This window comes from Lycorma delicatula, chromosome 10 (genome assembly GCF_047948215.1).
Source record: "Lycorma delicatula isolate Av1 chromosome 10, ASM4794821v1, whole genome shotgun sequence".
Taxonomy (NCBI): domain Eukaryota; kingdom Metazoa; phylum Arthropoda; class Insecta; order Hemiptera; family Fulgoridae; genus Lycorma; species Lycorma delicatula.
In genome coordinates this window covers 43166478-43193122 of record NC_134464.1, presented here as the reverse complement: position 1 = coordinate 43193122, position 26645 = coordinate 43166478, and the positions used below count along the sequence as shown (strand labels likewise).

Genomic DNA, 26645 nt, shown 5'->3' with positions numbered 1-26645 from the left:
ATTATTGATTTGTGAATAATTTATTTATGGATTATTATTGATTTATATTAATTATTATTTATCGTAAAAAAAGGTTTTACGATAAATAATAATTCAGTTATAACAATAAAAAAGAATATGAAAAAATAGCGGAAGTTATTAATGAAATAACATTTTATGTACTTTTCCTTTAAAAAAAAAATGTATATGTAATTTAATAGGCGTACAAGGAAGTCAGGTGGTGTCCAAATCAGAATTTTTTACGAAAAATTTAATTTTTGTTGAAATTCATTACTTTTACTTCCCGGCGAATTTAGGTAGAAGAGGTTTTAAAGGGAAAGTATAGTGATCATATCAAAAATGAGTATTGCGTTCTTATTTTTTGCAAATCTTTACGTTTAAAGGTCGACTAGTTCATCTAGACCGAAAATGTATGTATATACGTTGCACTGCTTTTGGCTTTATTTCTCAGGATTGACCAACCGATTTTTTTAAATTTGACTCAAATATTTCTAAATATGAGGCACTGATCATATTAAATTTTATTTTTAAATTCATTAAGGGGGTAGGGTCAAATCAGGGGATAAAACAGTTTCGATTTTCTTCAGAGGCTTTTTTGAGAACACTTTATTAAAGTAAATTTGTTACCTACAACGCTCATATAAATAACAAAAAAAGAAGATTATTCCAAATGAAAACCCCACGTTTTTAAATTAAATTATATATATATATATATATATATATATATATATATATATATATTTTTTTTTTTTTTTTTTTTTTGCTCTATTCCCTTCGGTTTAAATATTTTCCGAAAATGTTTTGAGAGTTTATACTTCATATATAGAGCTATCAACAGATGTCTACAATTTTTGTTTTTAAATTAGAAACCCTAGAATTAAAATGCAAAAACGGTTTTTTGAAAATTTTATTTTTATTATTTTAGTCTTAATCGAAGAGGATGTAAGATTTAGACAAAATTTATCCACATTTTTTACGCTTAACCTATATATGAATATCCATTCGTAGAAAAGTTTTTTTTAAAATGAATACTCTATTTATAAAAAAAAATTATAATATATTCTGTTTTTCGCCTTTAATTCGCTTAATTTTTATTATTAAAAAAATGTTTGTTATATTTATTTATCTTCATAAGTTAAAACGATGTTATATTCAAAATATTCAAAATAAGAAGGGTTTTTATTTCATTACCCTTATCCTTTATGCATAAGGGTGCATCAGGGAATTTCATTATCCTTATATTTTACTCTTATTTTTTAAACAATTTTCTTTTAAATTAACTTTTTTTACTTCCTTGTACGAAGTAAAGTAAGTATTGTGATTCCGAAAAATTTCGGTTATCAGATTTCAACGGAAATATCCATTTTGACCATCCCTGAATCCATTTTGCTAGTTTCGGGATGACGTCTTTACGTACGTATGTATCTCGCATAACTCAGAAACGATTAGCCGTAGAATGTTGAAATTTTGGATTTAGGACTGTTGTAACATCTAGTTGTGCACCTTCCCTTTTGACTGCAATCGACTGCCAAAAGTGTCCAAAAAAGCTCAAATTCTAAAAAAAAATAGGATTTTGGACTTTTCCTTAACTGCAGTAATAAGCCCTCATTGAGGGGTTTTCAACGAAAGTAAGTGTTACTTACTTTCATTGGTTCCAGAAATATGCCAAATAAAACTTTAATTAATGTAATATTTGGATATTTGAAGGGAAGGCATCTCCTTTTTTAATACTTTTTTTTAAATATATTGATTTATTGATAATTATTAACTCGTGATTGTAAAAAAAATTTACATATTAGTAGTTGTACTAATACAACTTTACTACGTTACTAATATTAATTACATAATAGTTATACTTGTTATTGAAGTAATTCAATAACAATAAAAAGTATGAAAAAATAATCAGAAGTTATTAGTGAAATAAAATTTTTTGGACCTTTGAGAGTGTGTTTATGTAATTTAATAGACATTTTTACATATGCGTATACGTAATAGATTTGGTGAAACATCTGATTATTTAATATTAATTGAAAATTGTAATTTAGAATCATATTATTTTGGGATTTTCTCTTTTAATTTCTGTTTAATTTTATTTAATTATTACTGGAATTTCTGTTTAATTTTATTTACATTAACGTTATCTACAGAGTGAATGAAAAATAGACCCTCATAAGAACAACATATACGCTGAGGCATACATGACCGATCTTTAATAAATTGCAGAAAATTATTATCTTTTAGTCCATTACTCCTCTGATATTGTCAGACAATACCTAAGTCGGAGTTGATCATCATTTCGTTTGTTTTTGTTTTGTTGCCAATCTTTTAATCGCTCTTTGGTTTTTATATAATTCTTCTGATCTTAATTTTTGTACACGTTCTCTATTTTTCAAATTTTCTCATCCTGTCTTAATATTTTTATTCTTCCCTTGTTCTCAACATTTTCTTCCTCTTCATATTCACCGTCTTGTCGTTTTTTTGAGATATATTTCTTCATGTTATCTTTCTTTTTCCAGTATGATTGTTTCTTTTTCATTTTTGATTATTCACCAAATAATCCAATAATAAAAACTGAATATTTTACACCGTAAGGTCGAAATTAACGTTTGTAACCAGTAAACAGGACTTCACTAAACGGAATTGTTCAATTATTATTAGCTTTTATTTACACGACACACCAGAAATCTGAAACTTTTGTTAATCAGCACTGACGAAGATACGAATAATACTGATCTAGTAATGCAAGTAATAAAGACACTTACTTTTTCTTAATATTTCATATTAATATTTCATGTTTTTGAATTAATAATTGTATACATATTTGATGTTAATAAAAACTAGTATTTCAGCAATTGTGTAACTGTCCACTTTATTAAAAAATTAGAGGATCATATCTCACTTTCAAATGAAATTAGTTTAAAAGAAGTGCAGAAAAAAATGTGTATATGTAATTTAATAGGCGTACAAGGAAGTCATATGGTGTTCACATTAGATTTTTTTCAACGAATGAACAGTTTTTTATTGAATTCAGTATAAATATTTTTTATTTTGATTTCGGATTCGGTTTAAGCATAATTAGAGGATTATAAAAATACTCGAATTGGCGCGGCCGGCCGTCGGGTTAACCTCAAAATGGCCGCCAAAATTAAAATGTTGTAATCATTACGTATTGACGGTGTAAGCTATCAAAATTGGTTCAAATATATTAATGTTAGGTCTACGAAAATGCATAAAATATATAAATATCGATTTTTTTAAGTCGAATGTAAGACTTCAAAATGGTGGAAAATTAACTTTTTAATAATTGAAAAAAAAAAACAATTTTGCCATAAAACCTCCAAAGTACTAGATAAATAAATTTTATTAATTAGCATATGTAGCTTACGTTAGAGAAATAACTTTGAAATGACGTAATTAATAATCGAGAGAACAGTAGTAATAATAATGTTCGTTGGGGAAAGTTTATTGGGCTTTTCATTGATAGTTGGTAATATTTAGTACCATTTAAAATTTAAAACTCCGTCCATTTAAAATTTTATAATTAACGTGTATTACACGATGCTTCAACATTTTAATGCAGTTTTTCTCGATCCATTCGAGTAAATATCTGTTGTAGTTCCTTTTTCATCTTTGTAGTAGCATATCTACTCGTTCCTGGCGTATTCTGTGTAATGTACCCAAAAAAAAAAATACAATGAAATTGTAAATCGTACGGAAAGAGTCTCGCAGACATCATTTCTTCCGCTCAAAAAACAAAAATTTCTGTAATATAAATAAAACTATTTTTAACAAAATGTTACTGATCTCAAAAAAAGTAGACACTACATGTCTATTATCAAAATCTGTTATTAATTTAGAATTTTGTTTAAAAAAAAATTCATGTTAAATATATGCAATAAACAATAGATATATACGTACAATAATAGATAATAAACAATGTTTAAGCGTTCCATAAAATAAGCAAAAGATAAAACATTTGTTACAAAGCTCTTACCGGCCCGATTTCATTTATATGTAATACATTTCACATTTACAAAAATAATACAATTCTTATGATTAGGGCCGGTAAGAGTTTTGTAACAAATGTTTCTATTTTTTGCTTATTATATAGAACGCTTAAACATGTATTTTTTTTAAACAAAATTCTAATTTAATATAAGATTTTTATAATAGAAATGTATTGTCTTACCTTTTTTGATATCAGTATCGCTTTGTTAAAAACAGTTTTATTTATTTTACAGAAATGTTTATTTTTTAAGCGGAAGAAATGATATCTGCGAGACTCTTATCATATAGTTTACAATTTCATTGTAATTTTTTTTCGATATCACTGCGTTTTGTTAGATTATTCTTTTATTTTTGTATGAATTACTGATTGCTATCTTACGGATTTATTATTAAAATTTATTACCTTTCTAGAACAAAAATATATTTGTTGAATTTCACGGCCAATTTTTTTTGTTGATAGTCATATCATTCACTTCATTTCATATTTTTCCTTTTTTAATAAAACTAGTATAATGACCTTCACGTGATGTAATATTGCACTTACTTTGTAAGTGTAACCCTCCATTTTTAACGTATCCGTTGACACACTTTTTATATTATTATTAAATAAACTTTTTTTATTTTATGTTTTTTTTTATGTAACAAATCTTTGTTGCCACATTTTCAACACTTTCCTACTGTTCGTATTCTTTGTGTTTTGTTAGCTACTTTAATCTCTTGTAAACTAATATTTTTATTTTTTTTAATGAATTGGTTGGAATTAAAAAAATTGTTTCGTTTTCAGTACTTTCATTTACAAAAGATCATTTACTATTAAAACAAGCTGTAGTATATTTTCTTTTAAATTTTATTATTTCAAATAGATTATCAAATTTTTGTACAAGATCATTCGTAAATTCAGAGGCGCCATTAAGTACTGTTACCTTGCGCCGCGATTCGTAAATTCACCTTTATGAAGAATAATTACTGCTACCTAGGGGCGCGATTCGTAAACCTACTTTATTGAGGAAAAAATAACATAATTGAGTTCCGCGGTTTATCAGATGGAAGAAAAATCGTTGACTAACAAAATTCGAGGTATTTTTTGAAAGTATACTTTATTACAAATCTAATTGGACTGAAATATAATGTTTTCATGCCATTTTTTTATTGTTTACCCATTTTCATTTCCCTTTTAGGTTAGGTCATGTTTACAACTGTAAACATAGACTCCGCTGTGCCGTCCAGTTCTGCGGACTCTTACCGGCCAAGTTCTAACGAACTTCTTGATTATTATTCAGATCAGAATAAACGATTATTTATTGATTCATTTACACTGTAACGCTTCTTGTAATGTTTTATTTTGATCTTTTAATATTCTTTAAAATTTCTCTTTTTCAAATAATTTCTTCATTTATCTTCAGTTCTTTTAGGTCTTCTTGGATGTGTGTGAACCATTTGCATTTAGTTATTTTTACTTTGGAAGAAATAAAAAAAATTTTAGTCAGTCTACTATTATTCATTCTAAATAAATGAGAGTAAAATGCTATTTTCTTTTCCTTATCTTGTCTGACAGCTTTTCAGTTTTATTATAAAGTTTGTTATATGGAATTAGTTTTACCTGATTATTTTGAAATTTAGAACTAAATTTTTTCTTATAATTTTCCTTTTTTTTCTCTCTAGATTTTCTAATACGCCTTTGTTGGGGTTTTGCAGCATTGAGTGCCTCCAGCTTTACGCAGTTTTATAGCGACAAAATTTTGAGTTCCATGATAAAGATTGTGTTATACGTGTTTTTCGTTACCTGGAAAGCTAATGCCATTTTATTAGCTCTAACGTTTAACGCTTTTTTATCTGATGAATATCAACAGATCCATTCTCCGAGATATTTAAAGTTATCTTCTTTCTCTGTTTATTTTTATGCTAAAAAAAAAGAATAATTTTAACAATTATAATTTTGGTGTCCCTTCTCTCTCTTTTTCTGTTAAGCCTCCGGAACCATTGTAAGGTATTACATCAGAGGATGATGTATGAATGTAAATGAAGTGTAGTCTTGTACAGTCTCAGGTCGACCACTCCTGAGATGTGTGGTTAATTGAAGCCCGACCACCAAAGAACATCGGTATCCACGATCTAGTATTAAGTAACTGCCTTTACTAGTATTTGAACCTTAGAACTCTCGACTTCGAAATTAGCTGATTTGCGATGACGAGTTCACCACTAGACCAACGGTCTATTTTTCTATTTGGCTTCCAGAACCATCGTATTACTTCAGAGGATGATATGTATAAATGTAAATGAAGTGTAGTCTTGTACAAGCTCAGTTCGTCCATTCCTTATATGTGTGTTTAATTGAAATTCAACCACCATGGAACATTGGTATCTACGATCTAGTATTCAAATCTGTTTAAAAGTAACCGGATAAAAGTAACTAGATCAACTGGTGTCCTGGTTTTTTCTTTAAAAAAGTTTTTTTAATTGAAATTTAATTTTGTTAAGGCCTGCTTGATTTCATTTACCTGTCACGAAACCGATTAAATTATAAAAAAAACAAACTATTTTAGGTTCATTAATCTCCAGAAAAACTTTTTTTTTACGACGATGAAGTATTTATTTAATTTAAAATTGTAAAACTAGAATCTTACAGATAGAAGAATATTCAGAAAATTATTTTATTTACTCGTATATTTAATATTACAGAATAATCAGGTTGGCAGTGGTTTTAATTTTTTTTGCTAAAATAGACTCGTAGCTATGTCTAATACGGATTATTACATTAGGTATTCTGAATTAATACAACATAATTTTATGTTATATATATATATATATATTTTAATGATATTAGTACATATAATTTTAGATACTGTGGTGACGCAAAAAAATCAAACAGTTTTTAAACATTTACACAAAGCAAATATTTAAATTATTAATTTATTTTGATGAGGAATTATAAACTGTAATTTATGGAGATTTTAAGTAGAACGCTACGTAGCGCAAATGATCCCCCTTTTCTGCCTCACAAAGTTACGCTCTTTCTAGAGAGTTTTCCAGACTCGGCTAAAACATTCGTAGTTAATATTTCGATACTTTTTTCTACGAGCAAAACTAAGGGCGCTGGCGAATTTTACAATAATCATCAAAATCGCGTATGGTTCAGTAGCTTGGAAACCGGGTACTACACCTTCTGTATACAGTAATACTAAATGGATAAATTAGTTAATTAATTAATTATTTATCCATAATTTCTTAATTTTACTTGTAGAAAAAGTTTTTGGGAGCATTTTTATGCAAAATTGTCTTAGTTTACTACTGGTGGTATTTATTTTTTCATAAGATTAGAAATAAAATATTGACGAAAAAGTAGATATTTTTTTGAAGAAACCACGTTTTTTTCACAAACAGAAAAAAATTTGCAAAATCAATCAAATATAAAGTTAAATATTGACAATGACAAATTTTTACATACATTTACGAAATTACATAGAAATATCAGTTTTCATTAATTGTTTAAACAATTTTTTTATAGAGTTATTTTCATGTGTTTACGAAGTATACTAACATTTACCTTAAAACTCATAGAAAAATTAAAATTTTTGAAAAACAAGATTTTTATTTTTGAAACTACAGAAATAATAATGAATGATTTTGAGCGTTATCCATAATACCAAAACACACTTTTTCTAAAAAACGCAATTTTCAAATGTTGATAAATAAACGATTAAATAAGATATAGAGATTGTTCTTATGGAATGAATAGGTAGTAAGCTGAAAAACAGAATCCTACATTGACATTACATTTTTTTGAAATTTGTTTATTGTTATAGGCGTTTTATCAACAACTTGCAAATTATCATAGTAGAACCGGACTAACGGGCAACCAGAAATTAAAAATACTTCGAAAATTTGACTGATTTATAGCCTCCGGTCTTATGAATCCGTAACTTTTTGAATGTTTTAATTACCTCTAAGATCAGAGTTATGGAAGTTTATTTATTGCGCGTCCTCAAGTTGCGCTAGCTCTGTGTGGTAGTTATAGTGCGATTTTGGTGCTTATTGTAAAATTCGCTAGCGTCCTCAGTTTTTCTCGTAGAAAAGTACACGAGAGGTTTTTTATGCGTAATTTCCTCAGCTATCTATTGGTGCTTTTTATTTTTACATGCTATTAAAAATAATTTAGATTAATTTTGATAAACACGGCCCGTTGGTAATGATATAAAAATTATTTTTACAACTATAATTTCCGCTTACCAACATTCATTAATAGTAACTATGTTCGAACGCTTTCGGAGATTATTACTCCTTCCTCAGGAACAATTTTAATATATATATGTTATAAATATTTATTTCACATATCAATAATTGTAATAAAATAAATATAACAATCGATCGTCAAAGAGGTAAAATAAAGTCAACGTTATCCGTCATATTAGTAAGATCGCACGCAATTGTTGTGTTTCCTAACAACCTTCTAACAGCTTCTAACTGACATGACGGATAACGTTAACTTTATTTTACCTCTTTGACGATCGATTGTTATATTTATTTTATTACAATTATTGATATGTGAAGTAAATATTTATAATATATATCATTGTTTCTGAGGATGGAGTAATCTCCGAAAGCGCTCGAACATAGTAACTATTAATGAACGTTGGTAAGTGGAAATTATAATTATGTAATTACAAACAAAGCCGTTATTGATGAAAAACTAAAAATATTTCCTTAATTTGTTAATTAACAATTAAATAGTTAATCGTTCATGTCCGCTAAGGCACACTTTTATTTTGCATGTTTTTCCGGAACCCATTCCAATAATTTATTTGCTTTAGTACATTTTTCAAGGTTATAATCTCTATTGACTCAGCTATGTAGGAAATGGGGGAAGATTAAACGACAGAAAAACTGCAAAATAAGGAAAATGAATCAGAGTAGAAGCTTTGTCTGAACAATTCGATATAGGGAAGCTAAATGGCTGGAACGTATTATGTGATGAGAAGAATTGACTTAGTAGTTTTATAAAAGAAGCATGCTCAGAGAAGAGAAGCTGATAAAAAGTAAAAATTATAAAGGATATAAAGAGAAATGGAAACTACCAAATGTTTAGCTGGAAAATAGAAGAGAATGGCGACGAACTAGATGCAAGGGTCCTAACTAGTTCAAAGCTGAAAACCGTTTAATGTTAAGGGTTAATTATAAATTGTAAAGTAAAAATGCTAACCCATTCTGAGTTTAGGCTGCTGATAATTTTCCTTCAGACTAAATGAAAACAGTGCATCGTACTTCCAATTTTTGTTATCGACCAACGATTTTGATTTATTTTCTAAGATTAAAAACGATTATATCTAAGGTATGAAATATCGTTAATTAATTATGCAAAATTAGTTTATTAATTTCATGAGAAAACTATAAAATAATGCACCCTAATAAATATTTTTGTTAATATGTATTTAACATCTTGACAAAGCACTTTTGTCTTTTGTTTCATTTATTATTTTTTTCGAAAATCTGTACTACTAAAACTTTATGATATTTATTTATTTATTTTTAATTAGCCGGTCAGGCCTCGTTTCGCTCACCCTTTTCGTCTAGCCAGTGTGCTCTGTTCCCTGGATCCCTCTTCTGTTCATTAAACTCATGCTTCTGAGAATGAACTTAAAAATGTTGTTAATTAGTGGCTAAATGGACTGGCGGCGGAAGAATACGTAAGGGTATATTGAAGCTGGTGTATCGCTACGATAAATGTCTTAATTCACGTGGCGATTGTATAGAGAAGTAGTATAAGGTATATAGATAAAAAGGTATATAAGGTATAAGAGAAATAAAAAGTATTTATAAAGCCTATAGATAATTTTTTTTTACAATGAAACGGTCTTTACTTTAAAGATAACCTCTCGTATTTTTGTGTCAATGGGTTTGCTAAACAGTTTTATTTTTATACTAGCAACCCTGTCGCGGCTTCGCCCGCGCTAAATGGTTACTTGCGTTTCTCGTTGCGGTTAATTTGTTTTATTTTATGTTTTTTTTTTTAGTCTAGTAACCGGAGGCAGATGAAATTAGTCGCGTCGCATATACAATAACAGTGGCAGTGGCTGTACTGGTTAAGCTACCGCGCTGTACATCATCGCACCCCATAAAAAAACGAAATCCAAAAACCCGAAAATTGTTTTTAGATATTTATCTGAAGAGTATTTGCGAGCTCAAAATCTAGTGAATATCTCGTAATTATATTTGGAAATCGGGAAATTTTGCAATCGTTCTTCATAATTTTTTATTTACTTTTCTTCATCCCTTTCAAAGTCGAATTTTGAAACATATAAAAATAAATTTTTAATTATTCACATGAAGATTACACATACCAAAAATCAAGTTGATATTTTCATTTTACCGAGAGGTTAAAAAAAATGCATATAATTTAATCTTACCTCATTTTAATTCTTAAAACTAGGAACTTCAAAAATCCTTTTTTAGTGTGCATTTACACCATAAGAAGAACGTATATATAAATTTTCATCAGTTTATCTTCAGTAGTTTTTGCTAGACGTTGATTATGAGTTTGACAGGACATTTTTTATTATAGGTACAGATTATTACTATTTACCTGATATTATAAAGCGATTGGAATATTAAATTTCTACTGAAACAGACGGTTATGAGAAACTATTCTAATTATAATTTTCAACCGATTTGATTGAAAGTATTATTTTTAAAATCAGCAAATTATGTAATAACATAAGTTAAGAGTTATTAAAAAAAAAAAATTAAAATTAAGATACTGATTAAACTTTAACATAGGTAACCACAGGGATGACATTGCACATAATGAAATAGCAAAGATCGTTTCGTGTAACCGTTCCGTTTTAATAGCCGTTTAGTATAGTTAAAATGTTTACTTTCCCCGTGAACGTACCTAGAATAAGTATATTAAAGGGGGTAATAAGGTCACATGATCATATCAAAAATGGGGTATCGGGTTTTTTTTCAAATCTTTACTTTGACGATTAATTGATTCATATAGACCAAAAAAACATGTATGTATGTGTATCGAACTGCTTTTGGTCTTATATCTTAGGTTTGACCAAACCGATTTTCTTCAAATTTAGCTGAAATATTTCTATATGTGGACCATTGATCATATTATTTTTTTCCAAAATTCACAAAAAAACTAATTTCGATTTTCTTCAGAGGCATTTTACAGAAGACTTTATTAAATCAAATTTGTTACCTATAATGCATATATAAATAATATTAAAAAAATCTTTTCAAAAGCAACCCATACCGCTTAAAATTGAAATATATGTTTTTTTTTTGTTCTTTTTATATATCTCCCTTCCGTTCAAATATTTTTTGAAAGTTTATTCTTCATATATAGTAGCTATCAAGAAATGTCTACAATTTTTACTTCCTTGTACGAAGTAAAGGAAGTGTTGCGATCGCGAAAAATTTTCTATTTTCAGATTTTAACGAAAATATCCATTTTGACTAGTTTCGGCGTGACGTCTGTACGTACCTCCGTATCTCGCATAATTAAAAAACGATTAGCCGTAGAATGTTAAAATTTTGAATTTAGGACTGTTGTAACATCTAGTTGTGCACCTCCTCTTTTGATTGAATCGACTTGACCAAAAAGAGTTCAAAAAAATCCAAAATCCAAAAAATGTTTGAACTTTTTCTTAACTGCAATAATAAGCCCTCATTGAGAGCTTTTCAACGATAGTTATTTTCATTGGTTTCAGAGTTATAGCCGATTAAAATTTTAATTAATGAAATTTGGATCGTACTAGGGGGAAGGCATATCGGTTCGAATCCGACTTCATTTCCTTTTTTTAACTTTTTTTTTAAGTTAGATATATTGATTTATTAATAATTATCAACCTCTGGTTGTAAAAAAGTTGTATAATAAATAATATTTCAGTAATAACAATAAAAAAATCAGAAGTTATTAGTGAAATAAAATTTTATTTTAATGTGTATATGTTAAATATATGTGTAATGTGTTAAATATATATTTTATTTTAATAAAATTTTAAAAATGTGTATATGTAATTTGATTACATTATACAAGGAATTCATGGTGGTGACCGCATCACCATGTGCCCACATCATTTTTTTTTTTTTCAATTATATACCCTGGACCTAAAATACAGAAACGTTTTTTGAAAAGTTTTATTTTTCTTATTTTAACCTTTATCGAACCGGGTGTTAGAGAAAACTTTAATTAAGCAATTTTGTTAAGTTAACATAGGTTAGCTGTTTAATAATTTTCTACCTCTAAAAAATATATCTTCTGTTTCTTTATTTTTTGTTTCTCTTTTAATTTTTATTATTAATATCGGAGGAAGTCGTGCAATACTTTGCCAGCATTTTTATTTTACTTGTCAAAATTTACAAAAGTAGTAGTTCTGCTTGTATCTAAATAGCGTTGCCCATGTTAATAGTACAATAGAGAAAATAGTGTATCGCGAAAGGAGATCGTAGGTATTAAGAAGCCAATAGTCGATCCAGAAATCTGTCCTCAACCTGCAGGTCGATTGAGCTTTCTAAATTTTGATAATAATAATTTGCACGGATTCCAAGATAGTAAGGGAGTAATTTGCATCTATCTCTGTCGGGACTATCCGGCAAAGCATAGAGTATATTGTGACATCTGTTTATGGGGAAAAGAAATTACAAAAACAGTGTTCTAGAAAATCAAAATTTAATGAAAATTAATGTTAAGACCTTAAATTCCAATTTCGGTTGCGGAGTGGTAGCGTCTCGGCCTTTCATCCTCCAGACCCGAGTTCGAATGCCGGTTAGGCACGACATTTTTCATTCGCTACAAAATTACATTTCTATACTTTCACGAACAAGCGTCAAAGAGCTTCTGTGGTGAGTTAATTCTTCAAAACTCCTCTCGACCAAAATATTTTAAAATCATGTAAAATAATGTTTCGATTGAATAAACTTGATGAGATTTTATGAATAAATTCCATACTCTATAAATTATCGAGTTTTATAATCAATTTTTGATATACAGAGGTGTCAAATCAGGAGACCGAGGTGGGTACTAAACAGCACCTCTTCGACCCACCCACCGTCCGGGTAGAGTTCTATCGAAGTACAACCTGACATATCGATGGTAGTGAGGCGGGGCTCCGTCTTGTTGCGTGTAAAACGTTTATCACCATACAGGTTTTGGTTGGCAAGCAGAATTCTTTTCTGAAGATATCACGACACGCCTTACCAGTTACGGTACCCTCGAAGAAGAAGAGACCGATCAAACCACACGTGTGGTGTGGTTTGCTGTGTGGTGATTGCTGTGTGAGCAATCACCAGTAGTTTCACTGCCCTGTCCACATAAGCGTAAGGATTTTGAGAAGCCCAGTAGACACAATTGTGACGATTCACAATACCGTTAAGTTTGAATTGCGCCTGGTCAGTCCACACAAACATCCCTGCAAATTCCTCATCCTTGCCAACCGTATGCTGAAACTATTTACAGGACTCCATCCTTTGATCTGGGTCGTCCTCATTCATCGCGTAAATGAGGAATATACACTCACTTTGCATTCTTAAGAATGCGTCTTACACTTGACCGGCTCACCCCACTTTCACGCACTGATTTTTGCGGTGATCGGGTGAAATGTTGCAACACCGCAGCACTGGACGCCGGACTTGTAGCTGTTTGTGGTCGGCCGGATCTTTATTTGTTCCAAACTTTCTCTGCCACTGCCGTTGTACCTCGTGAATGTTCTCGTACTTCCAGTACCACTTCACTACAGCCTTGCGTTCAACAAACGATTAGCGAATCTCAGCCATTGTTGCTATTCGACTATCTTCTGCTGCACTGGCTAATATGATTGGGTCGTTCCCCACTAACCACCCACGCATGCGCGGCATAAATTGCCAGCTCCGCCTACCACGACAAATTTAATGCCTTACACTATATTAGTGAGTATAAGTCTTTTTCTTTAAATATTATTTAATTACCAACGGTGAGTACATTTTTTTGGACTCCTCTGTATTTATAATAAAATGATTAATCAGTTACTATCTATATATCTCGTAAGTGGAATTTTGTTGATTCAAAATATAGAAATGTATTTTATGTAAAGAAAACTTTAGATGTAGTAAATTTTACTGTAAAAATATGTATTAAAAAAGTATAGATTACATCCCGACTTTCGTTAGAATGTCCTAAGATGATTATTTCTGAGCTTTCCGATAATATACTCTTGATTCATGTTTTGTGTGTGTGCCTGTGCCTGTTGAAGTGTGTGGTATAGTAACCGATTGAAATTATAATACTAAGAGTTTGTTTTGTTAAAATAGTTGGAAATGTGAATAAGTTTAATAAACTTTTAAAATTTTAACAAATCGATTATGACATCTTCAAGTTATGACGAAAATGAACTATCGATATCGGTTAGCGAATTATCAGTTGATAACGATGTACGATCAAATAGTAATGTATCTGCTTCAAGATTGTTGAAATTTGGTGTTGAAAGAATATTATCGGACGATATTATTTCGCCACAATCATCTACACTTGCTGCAATTTCTCTTAATACGAATGAATCTGGTATTACTACAAATAGTGTTAATTCTCTACAGGTTTACCAACATCAACAACTTAATTTATATAATAAAGGTAATAAATATATATTTTTTATATTGATTTATTTCTTTTATACGCTGTTTTTCGATGTGTGTGTTTTATTTTATTTGCTGATGTTTTATTTATAACTTATCTTGAAAAATATCCTTGCAGGATTTTTATTCCTTATGACTATTAAATTGAACGAATATAACATGAAATAATTAAATATAATTGAACTACTGTAATTCAGTTAACTGAACTACGGTGGTCGGTAAGTGTTTAAAACGAAGCGATATTTCATTTTATTGTATTATTTATTTATTTATTTCAGATTAAGTACCGCTGATTTTGGTTAAATTTATTTCACTGATTTTAAAAATAATTTGTAAAAATTCTTTTAATCAAGCATCTTGAGAAGTTTAATATTATTAATTATAAATTGTTAAAATTTATTTAACTGTCCTATTAACAAGCCTTTTTGAAGCGAAAACTGTTTTAGGCGCGTTTGTCAGATTTTTTTGTACATAAGAATTACATGGGAACATGGGGAAAAAATCGCTGACTCGTAATCCAAATGTGTAACGTAACGCAAGACGCTAAGGGTGTGTGTGTATATATATATATATATATATATGTGTGAAATTGAAAAGGCATAGAGCGAGAATATATATACGCATATATGAGTGTGTAGTATATAATATGTAGTAGCAGAGGATGGGAGGAGAGAGAAACACTACCGGTGATTCACAGTAATTCTCCCTCTCTAATGCTCATAATAATAAAAAAAAATAATTTAAAATTCAGTGTAAGTGTAACATATTATAATATTTATTGAGATTGGATAACATATGTGAAGATTTTCAACACATAATTTATATGCATTAAAAAATCATTAACCTTGAAAATTTTGTCGGTAAAGATTGTTGTTTATTGTTAAAAAGTTACTTTATATGAAATATTTTGGTCCTGCAATTCTGTGGGGGCGAATTTCGCTCGCGCTAGTATCTCGAGAACGGTGGTCGCTAAACGCATGGAACTAGGACTATTGTTCCGGGTAATCGCAAAGTTTATTTTGAAGCCTTTCAAAATCGCGTTAAAAATACCCTAGGACGCACCGTTTTCGAGACACACCCTTTTTTTATTTAACGATAGATGTTTCTGAGAAATTCTGTTTCTTATGTAAAATATAAATAACATCAGCTGTCAATAATTAGCTATCATAACTATAAAAAAATAAAAATCCACAACACCCGCTTTCGCTGAAAGTAATGATAGATAACTGATTGATGCAGAACATCATTATAAATTTACAGCGTTAACTGAGTAGCTGTTAGATTATAAAAATCAACAATAATTTTGAAGTTTGAATCGTAAATAATGATTATTGCATATATTAAATAATGATCAATGATATACACACATATCGCTGAAAGTAATGATGACTGACCTACATCGTCATCATAAATTTAAAATTAATCATGCTGTTTGCAGTTAAAACATATGTTTTAGTATGAATTTTTCAGTTAATCAACTGTTTCAACATGTGAACACACATTCATCATTGAAAGTAGCCGTTCCTTAATGTATTTGAATAAACCGTGAAAAGAGACGTGAAGGTTTAGTAGTCAATTTCATTGCTGGTTCTTTGTTGTAATTTTGGGAGCATCTTAAATCCGTGTTTTACAACGTATTTTGCAGAAAATCCACTCTTTCAGCGTGAAAATTTAACTACAAACAGGAGATAATCGTGGAAAACACACGTTCAAATTGTACGTCAAATTGGTTATAGGTGTCAAAGATTAAAGTGGCTATTGAATGTAGACATTATATGCTACTTGTAATATATATTACAAGTAGCATATCGAAACGATTGCGATCCCATACAAGTTTTCTCTTCGGCCGTGCGGTCTTAAGCAAACCTATATTTTTTTACTAATTTTTAAGTAATTCAAATCTACGTCGGCCTTAGTCGCGCAAAAACTTTAATACTGTATAAATCGCTTAATATTTCGTAATTTCTTCTTATTGTCTTTGCTATAATTTGGGTGTTTTGATAAACAGTTTTTCGTTAATTTATATTTCAGTCAGAGATAGTAATTTTAAAAAATAGTAATATTAATAAACGAATGTTAGTTTGATAAGTTATAAATGAGAACATGTTTCGGTTGATTGTAAATAATTTTTCCTATGATAGATACGAAATTGTACATGAATTTTATTTTAAAATAAATCCTACTGCAAAGGAAAGTACTGTAACAACCAAGTAATAACTACATAGAGAAAGTACTACCGTAACAAACGCCTTATAAGTAATCTTGTATAATTACTATCGGGGATTGTTAATTTGTTAGCTAATCTGTTTTCTTGTTAAAGTTACTATACCGGGTGATATTTAAGTATGGAAAAAGCTTTATACTGCATATCTGAGAGGTATTTGGAAGCAGAGAGAAGGGGTTCTACGTAGTTGAAAGATATCTGGGTTATGGTGGATTTTTAATTTTTGTCCGCCATATTGAATCAAAGTTACTTTTTTTTAAATAGGAAAGTGAACATACGAGTTCGATTTAGAATTTTACAAGAAAAACAAAGGTGAAACCTGTTTTTAATGTAAAATGCAATAAAATTGTTCGTGCAACGCGTTTTACCCGGTTTTATTGTTAACACGATTTTTCCGTCATTGCAACTTTGAATGCTTATAACTCGATAACAAAGGCATTAACAGAAAAACACGTTTCACCAATGTTTTTCTTGTAAAATTTTAACTCGAAATTATATGTTCACCTTCCTATTTAAAAAAATTAATTTTGATTCAATATGGCGAAAATAATTAAAAATTCACCATAACGCAGATATTTTTTAACTATGTAGAACCCAATTTCTTTCTGCCTTCAAATACCTCCCAGATATCCAGTATAAAATTGTTTCCATACTTAAATATCACCCGGTACATATGAGTACATCGTCGCTTTATCCCGAAATATGTATCACAATTATAATTCCATCCATCACGTAATAAAATGTTTGTTATTAATTATTATATACATTTCTTACTGCGCTTACCAAGTCGAGCATAGTTTTTTTTTTTTTTTTTTTAATCTTATAAATAATAAATCTTGACTGAAATTATTGTTATTTAAAAAATAGCCAATAACTGGAAAACTATTAAAAAATGACCAGGATGTTATATCCAAAGCGAACAAATTGCTGTTATTTTTTTTTTTTTTGTCTTCAGTCATTTGACTGGTTTGATGCAGCTTTCCAAGATTCCCTGTCTAGTGTTGTTATAATAATAAAAAATAGGTTTTACTTATATTCACTATTTTGGAGGCTAAACAAGGCGATATCCTGCAAAATTTGATCGAACGGATCCGTATCGATGTTACGTTGGCGCTACATGAATTCGCATAAATAGGAATCTAGCGTAGATCTCAATGTACCACATTCCTTGCTTTTTCAGTTTATTTGCTGCTGCCCATAAACTTCTACTGTGTTTGTGTGCGAACACAAACACAGAATTGGTTCATTCTCTGTAATTGGATTTCGAAAGTTAACAGTTTGATTTGTAAAATTGTAACCTTGTAGATTAGGTATATCATCGTAACTCCGCCAACAATCAGAAATTATATTCGTCCCAAGTCTACTATACTCCTTTGTCAGTGGTGGCTCGTAGCTAAAATTAGTGGGGGTGCTGCTCAAGAAATTTTTTTTCTGTACCTTTTCCAAGCCATGGTTAAAGTTTTCTGTAAAATAAATGAATCGAATAGAATAGCTGGAAGAAGGATAATAATCTAATTCTACACTCATATTCAAGAATATGGAACACGGCTTTTAAGCACTGTGCTTAAAAACTGTATTTGGTTTAACCGAACAAATAATAAACTGTCAATAGAGAAAATATTTTTTAGTATTATTAGATAGATAATAGCTTAATAAAATGTCCGCTTAAAAACACTATAGTCCAACGATGCTTAATTTAAATTTCTATTTACACAAACAAGTACATAATTATTTTTTACTAATTAACTTCTTTCACCCTTCCAGCTTGTTTTTCGACAGATTTGGCAATCAAAGAACCTTGCTTTCCGTCATCTTCTGATCACTACTGAAAAAACAACTAAACCGCTTTCATATTCCTTCTACCGACTAAACTAGAAAAGGGAACGAACAAGGAACGTTCCATATACACGCGGAGTAAAAAAAAAAACTACCTTCCACCAGTGCGCCAGAGTCAGCACTGCGGGAGCGATAGTACTCTTTCTCCCTCGCAGCCTCGCGTGCAGCTCCTATCTGTGCATACACACAACAGCCAAACACTACGCCGCTGGAACTGTGAAGCGCACAGTTCCATACAAAGAGTTTTGTATCTTTTTCATAAACTGGGGGATGGCTACTAACATTAAGCTTAAGGATTATAAATTGTACAATTATAAAGAAATGAGGACTCATTATGTTAAATTTTATCGATAATATCAAGTGGAAGTAGGGAAACCCACCGGATTGATCTAGTGGTGAACTCGTCTTTGCAAATCAGCTGATTTCAAAGTCGAGAGTTCTAAACTTCAAATCCTAGTAAAGGTAGTTACTTTTATACGGGTTTGAATACTAGATTGTGGACACCGGTGTTTTTTTGGTGGTTGGATTTCAGTTAACCACAGATCTCAGAATTGGTCGAACTGAGACTGCACAAGACTACATTTCACCTACACTTATACATATCATTCTCTGAAGTAATATCTGACGGTGATTCCCAGAGGCTAAACAGGAAAAAAATTGGAAATAAGGGGTGCTGCAGTTCCACAGTGCCTATACGCGTCCTACTGTCCTTTGTAATACTGAGTCTTGTAATGTCTTTCGTCGATCGGGACCGCATGTATAAAACATTCTTTTGTTCTTCTGGAAATTCTCGCCAACAACCACTACTGAGAGTATACCGTCCCCACATTGTATTTTCACTTTGAAAAAAAAATTCCTCTATTTCCCGCCTATTATTACTGGATCACGGAGTAATATATCCCCATACATCTTCCTTAAAGAATTTGTCCAATCAGTTACATCGTCACTACCCGTACCAAATTCTTCGTTACAAAACTTAAAACTGGTTTATTATTTACTCCATGTGTACAGGAATTAAACAGCTTCCAATTTCAATTTACTGGATCGCAACTACTTACCGCATCTTAAACGAGCAGAATTTCGGCAACTCGCCCTTGTACAACATTATTTATCTTCTCTGTCGCTTAACAAAAGATATTTCACGTCCTAAACGCAAAATTTAAATTTATGTAAAATCTGTTTGGCTTATAAAAAACAAAAAGCATGTTGTTTATATGGCACCTCGCGAATTATGTCAGTGAAACTCATGTCGGATGAAAATAACGAATAGTTAAAAGCACAGCAAACGTATGCGTAACACGATTAAAATAATTGATTGTATTGACTAGCAACATAACCAGCGATATATCTGTGAAGATCCTAAGATTTTTTTATCATAATTATGAACTTAAAATCTTAAATCTTATTGGGAAAGATATAATGCGCGATTAGTGTATTGAGCAGGTTAATTTTTCCAAGTTTACAATTATAAGAGTAATTAAATCAAATTATCAAATGTCTTGGTTTCGTTTACGTAATTAATTTATTGTTGTAGTAGTAGTGGTGGCAATAGTAGCGTCCGTTATAAATCAGTAACACATCAATTTACCAGCTTAAAGTTGTTACTGGTTGTTACAGAGATGGCAAATGAGGCTTCCACGAATCTATACCTCAGCGTTTAAGTACCACTTATACCGTGTGTTTGAAAATGAATATCGGGGTTTTAAAGTCGTGTAATATTTATTTAGTTTTACTTACATTGATAAATTATATATAAAATAAAAAAACAACTCAAATAGTTTTTCCTATAAGTGTTCAATGTGAGCACCATTCCTCACACGGCACACATCCAGTCGATGGGAGAGTTAATCCCAACTTTAATTAGCAAGTCTATAGTAATCGATGCGACAGCTGCTTCAATCCTGTGTGTCTGAAGTCGGGTAGGTCAGCCGATAACGCTGGCACATACACTTGATCCCTTATAAACCCACAAAGAAAACAAAAATCACACGGGATCAGATCGGGCGAACGTGGAGGCCACGGAAAACAAGCCCTGTCATCTGGCCCCCGGCGACCGATCCATGAATCGATCGATGAATGAGAATCTCATTCAACCGATCGCTTACAGCATTATGCCGGTGAGGAGTCCCACCAATTTGTTGTCAAATAAAGTTCTGCGGTTTGTATTGCAGTCGAGGTAACTTGTAGCCTATCAATACAGTTAATTCCGGACAGACTTGCTTCCGCGGAAAAGAACGGCCCGTAAACCTGCCTTCGAGATACGGAACAAAAAACATTCAGTTTTGGGGAGTCTCGTTCACACTGCATTATTTCGTGAGGATTTTCTGATCCCCAGATACGCCGCACATTATGGGTGTTTACTTTTCCATTAACTTGAAATGTTGATTCGTTACTTAATATGATACGATAAAGAAAGTCTTCATCATCATGGTATATCATTTTATTTGCGAAACTAGCACGCAAGCCGTAATCTGTAGGCTTCAAACCTTGTAACATCTGTAAACGATATTGACGCAGTTGTAAGAGTTTCCTTAAAATCATCCACGCAGAATGTCACTGGAATCGCTAATTCGCGGCTAGCCTTCCTAGGACTACGCACAAAAGAATCTGTTACACGTTCAATATTGTCTTCGGATACACTCGGTCGTCCTGTACGATTCCCTTTATAAGTAAAGTCAGTGGTTTCAAATTGTTTATACTATCTACGAATGTTATTGTCACTTGGGGGATCCCCAAGTTCAACGGAACGCACGTTGAACGGTAATTACAGATTCACACTTTGTAAACTGCAAAACACAGAACGCTTTCTGTTGGGCAGTCGCCATCTTTGCTACTAGCGCTTTCAAGCGGAAGTTACAGGAAATAGTTTTTGAGCTTTTTCACAGTTAAACTGTTTGAGTTACTCATTCATTCCATATATAATTAAACAATGTATGTGAAACTTGTGAATATTACATAGCTTTAAAACCTCGATATTCATTTTGAAACACACGTTATGTATTCATTTTTAGTTTCCCGGTTATAATTCAGTTGCATCATTTAGCTTATAAAGGAAAGTATTGCGATCGGCCAACATTTTGGATATTGAAGATTTTGCAAATGTAGACTTTCAAAACTATCTTAACCCAAAAAAAAGTATAAATATATAGAAACTGCAGGAAGATCTACGTGTATTGGCCTGTATTTTGATTAATATCTCCGTACTGGCTCAACATTAATTCTTCGAAAACGGCTCAAATAATTTCTATAGATGAGGCATTGATAATGTTAAATTTTGGATAAAATTAAAAGAGGAACAGGGGTAGTTTTCGCTGTTTTTAGTTTTTCTACTTTTTGTACGAGTATAACGACCGTAGAAAATTCAGCTTTAGGACGATGAAAGTACTTTCTTCGCAGAAACATTATTTAAAATTCCGAAGATTTAAGTCGATCAGATTTAGGAATAGGAATATTCAAAATTATTTCTAAGCGGTTTTTACCTCATATCTCGAAAACTCAATATTTGGTTTTATAAATAGGTGTCCACGAAGAAACGGAGAAAGTTTCAGGACATGTTTTACTGGTGAAAATAATGAAAAAAGTTCACATAAACATATGTCTGGAAACTCTTTGTTTTCGAGATAGGACTAGCGAAACATTTCGCCCGGATTTCAGCTCTTCTATGAAAAAGAAGTTCTACTGTATTTTTATGACCCAAATTAAGGAGTAAAGTTGGTGGTTTCTTATGTAATTTGAGCTAGGAAATAAGATAAAATAAGTCCCAGAACTGTAACTCGAGTAGTTTTAAAGATATCCCACATAAAAATTACAAAATTCGGTGACGAAAAAACATTTTTCTTTAGGTTTTTAGTAAAATTTTTTTTTGTCTTCACTCATTTGACTGGTTTGATGCAGCACTCCAAGAATCCCTGTCAGAAAAAATATATATAAATATTAAAAAGTAAATACGCGAATATATATTTACAGGACGTTTCACAAAGAAACTGAAACAATTTCAGGGTGTATCCTACATGTGAAAATAATGAAAAATATTCGTATAAACATAAATTTCGGTTCTTTTCTTTTTCGAATTATAATTTGCGAAAAATTCCGCCCTGATTTTACGTAAAAGAATAAACTATTAAATTTTTGGTTCCAGAGTTATTGCCAAATAAAATTTTAATTAATGAAATATTTGGATCTTACAAGGGGAAGGCACATCGGTTCGAATCCGATTTCATTTCCTTTTTTTTATTTATTTTTTTAAATTAAATATATTTTTTTGTCTTCAGTCATTTGACTGGTTTGATGCAGCTCTCCAATATTCACAATCTAATGCTAGTCGTTTCATTCCGGTATACTCCCTACATCCTGCATCCCTAACAATTTGTTTTACATACACCAAACGTTGCCTGCCTGCACAATTTTTTCCTTCTACCTGTCCCTCCAATATCAAAGCGACTATTCCAGGATGCCTTGCTACATGGCCTGTAAGTCTGTCTCTTCTTTTAACTATATTTTTCCAAATGCGTCTTTCTTCATCTATTTGCCGCAATACCTCTTCATTTGTCACTTTATCCACCCATCTGATTTTTAACATTCTCCTATATCACCACATTTCAAAAGCTTCTAATCTTTTCTTTTCAGGTACTCCGATCGTCCAAGTTTCATTTCCATAATATAAAACTACCCTCCAAACATATATTTTCTAAAAATTTTTCCTGACGTTTAAATTAATTTTTGACGTAAACAAATTATATTTCTGACTGAAGGCTCGTTTCGCCTGTGCCATTTGGTATTTTATATCGCTCCTGCTTCGTCCATCTTTAGTAATTCTACTTCCCAAGTAACAAAATTCTTCTACCTCCATAATCTTTACTCTTCCTATTTTTACATTCAGTGATCCATCTTCATTATTTCTACTACATTTCATTACTTTCGTTTTTTAGTATAATAGCTTTGTTAAATGTCTAATAAATGCGGAAGATTTAGTAAAAAAATTTCTAGCGAATTTAATTCTGAGAAAATTAATGTAAGTACTGCCAATAAAATATAAATAAAAATTTTTAAAAATCAGTATTTTATTAAAGTAAAACAGACGAAAAATACACAGAATATCGTATTATTCTTATAAACATTACTTTTTCTCCTTGACTTATATTTCCATTTCTAGGAACAATCAAACTAGATTTCGCCATCAAAATTTTTAATTTGTATACGTCATGACTTTCCATTTCACTTATAATATCTTCTGAACTAGAAGCAGTTAACCTATTCTTAATATAGCAAAAAAAAAAACACATATGAAATAATTAATGGTAAAATAAACTTCAGTTACAGTAATTGTTTGAAATTCGCTCCTTCACAATGCACACAGCGCTCTGCCCGAGGTAAAATATTTCCAGTGGCTTTCAGTATCGTTTCGTATAAATTCAATAGCGCTTCGTATTTTAATGAGTAACTCTTCTTTAACATTAACTTTTTGTCGTTATACTATCGTTTTTATATGGCCCCAAATGAAGTAATCTAGTGATGTCAAGTCAGGTAAACGTGTGGCCAATCGATCGGTTCACCACGTCCAATCCAGTTTAAGAAATTGGCATTTATTCAAGTAATTTCTAGCTAATAAGAAAAATGTGGCGTTACACCATCGTGGTGCAAAAATTATTTGCAATCTAGTTTCTAAAGTTACATCTTTCAAAATAGCTAGCAAATTATTTCTCAAGAAATGATCGTATGCATCTCCTGTAAAGTTTTCATCGAAAACAAATGGTCTCAGAATTTTGCCATAAATAAAGCCACACATTTATTTGTGAAATCTGTGTCGGAAACTAATTTCCACACTACCATGTGTCTTCGTTCCATAAATGATTATTTTTAGAATTTAAGACTCCGTTTCTCGTAAAAGTAGCTTCATCAGTAAACAAGATTGAATTTATCTAATCAGCGTTGTCTAGAAAACAATGACAAAAGTTTAACCACTGGGGTAATCTATTGCCCGCAAATTTTTGAATCTTCTGCAAGCGAAAAGAATAAAGATTTTCTCTCCGTAGAATGTGTCACACTTTGTTTTTTTGACAAACCAGTGTGAAATGAGATTCGCCTTGTACTAGTGCCTGGACTACGCTGAATATGCTGAATCATACAATGTTCATCATTTACACGATGATTTACTTGGCTATCAACAGAAAATGAACTCGTAGGATATGACCCTTTTGTTCGTAAATGCTGATACACCGAAGATTATCTATTAGGTACAAAAGGAATAATACGATTTTCTGTCTAATTTTCGTCTATTTTGCTTCGATAAAAAATCGATACTTACATTTATTTTCTCAGAATTAAATTTTCTACAATTTTTATTACTAAATTTTCCGCAATTATTAGTCATTTAACAAAGTTATTGTAGTACAAACACTAAAAAAAATTTGTTTATCGACACGGAATTTTTGTTTTATGTCGGATATCTTAAAAAACTACTGGAGTTCTGGGACCTGTTTTATCCTGTTTCCCATTTCAAATTACGTAAGAAACCATTAACTTTAATCCGTGATTTGGGCCAAAAATTACAGTAGGGCTTCATTTTTTTTTATTAAAAGAGCTGAAATCCGGTCGAAATCTTTCGCTAGCCGTAACTTGTAAACAAAGCGTTTCCAGACCTATGCTTATATTAACTTTTTTCATTATTTTTACTAGTAAAACATATTCTGAAAGTTTCTTTGTGGGACATTCTCTGTAACAGCTTTGGCCTGATTTTCAACACCATTCCGAGCAAGGAGGCATCGCGAATATATAATTATATACTGAAGGTATAACTTCAGAGGATGAGATGAATGACAATTTTTGTAGCGTTGAAAATGCCATGCCTGACCGGGTTTCGAACCCAGGACCTCCGGATAAAGAACCGAGACGCTACCATTCGCGCCACGGAGGCCGGCAAATTTGGCTTACTTGTTAAAGTAAATGATTAATACAATAAATAAAATATAAGAGGGTTGAATGGGAGACATAAAACCGAGAATTATTTTAAACTTTAATTTCCAATATTGAAAATCCAACTTTATTAATGTAGACATTGGAATTTTTTTTAATAAAGACACCAAACTTAAAAATTTTTAAATGTAAAAACTTTTCTGAATGTTTTATCTATTTTTCAAGTTGAAGAAGTTGTTATGGAATGTAGCTGTCAAGAAGAGAGTCAAATGGGACTCATATTTTTTTACTAAAAATTTTGAATTTTTACTTCCTTACAAGGAAGTATTGTAATCGTGAAAAATTTCGGTTTTCAGATTTCAACGGAAATATCCATTTTGAACAGTTTCGGCGTAACGTCTATACGTATGTATCTCGCGTATGTAACTCAAAAACTATTAGTCGTAGGATGTTGAAATTTTGGATGTAGGACTGTTGTAACATCTAGTTGTGCACCTCCATTTTTGATTGCAATCGACTGGATCAAAACTGTCAAAAAAAAGCCCAAAATAAAAAAAAAAAAAATAGATTTTTAACTTTTTCTTAACTGCAGTAATAAGCCCTCAATGAGAACTTTTCAACGATATATTATAAATAGAGTTATAGCCCAATAAAATTTTAATTCTTGAAATATTTGGATCTTACAAGGGGAAGGCACATCGGTTCGAATCCGACTTAATTTCCTTTTTTTTTTAATTTAAATATATTGATTTATTTATTAACAATTATTAATCTCTGATTGTAAAATAAATTTACAATAAATAATAATTCAACAATAAAAAGAAAAATGTATATGTAATTTAATAGGCATACAAGGAAATCTTGTGTGGTGTCCAAATCAGATTTTTTTTTTTAGTAATTTTCTAAAAGTAATATAATGATAATAGCATCATTTGGTCAGGAGGGATTAACTGAACCCAGAATTTTTTAGTAAAAAAAATTGTTTTTTCTCAATCAAACCAAGATTTTCTTACTGAACATTTTTACCTTTTTTTCAATTGTACTGTAAATATTA

General features: G+C 30.7%; 1 protein-coding gene across 1 annotated transcript in view; it reads left to right on the top strand.

Annotated features, from left to right (window-relative positions):
- Window positions 1–26645, top strand: part of LOC142331504 (uncharacterized) — a 517182-nt gene that overhangs the window by 476022 nt on the left and 14515 nt on the right. The gene's annotated exons all lie outside the window — the stretch shown is intronic.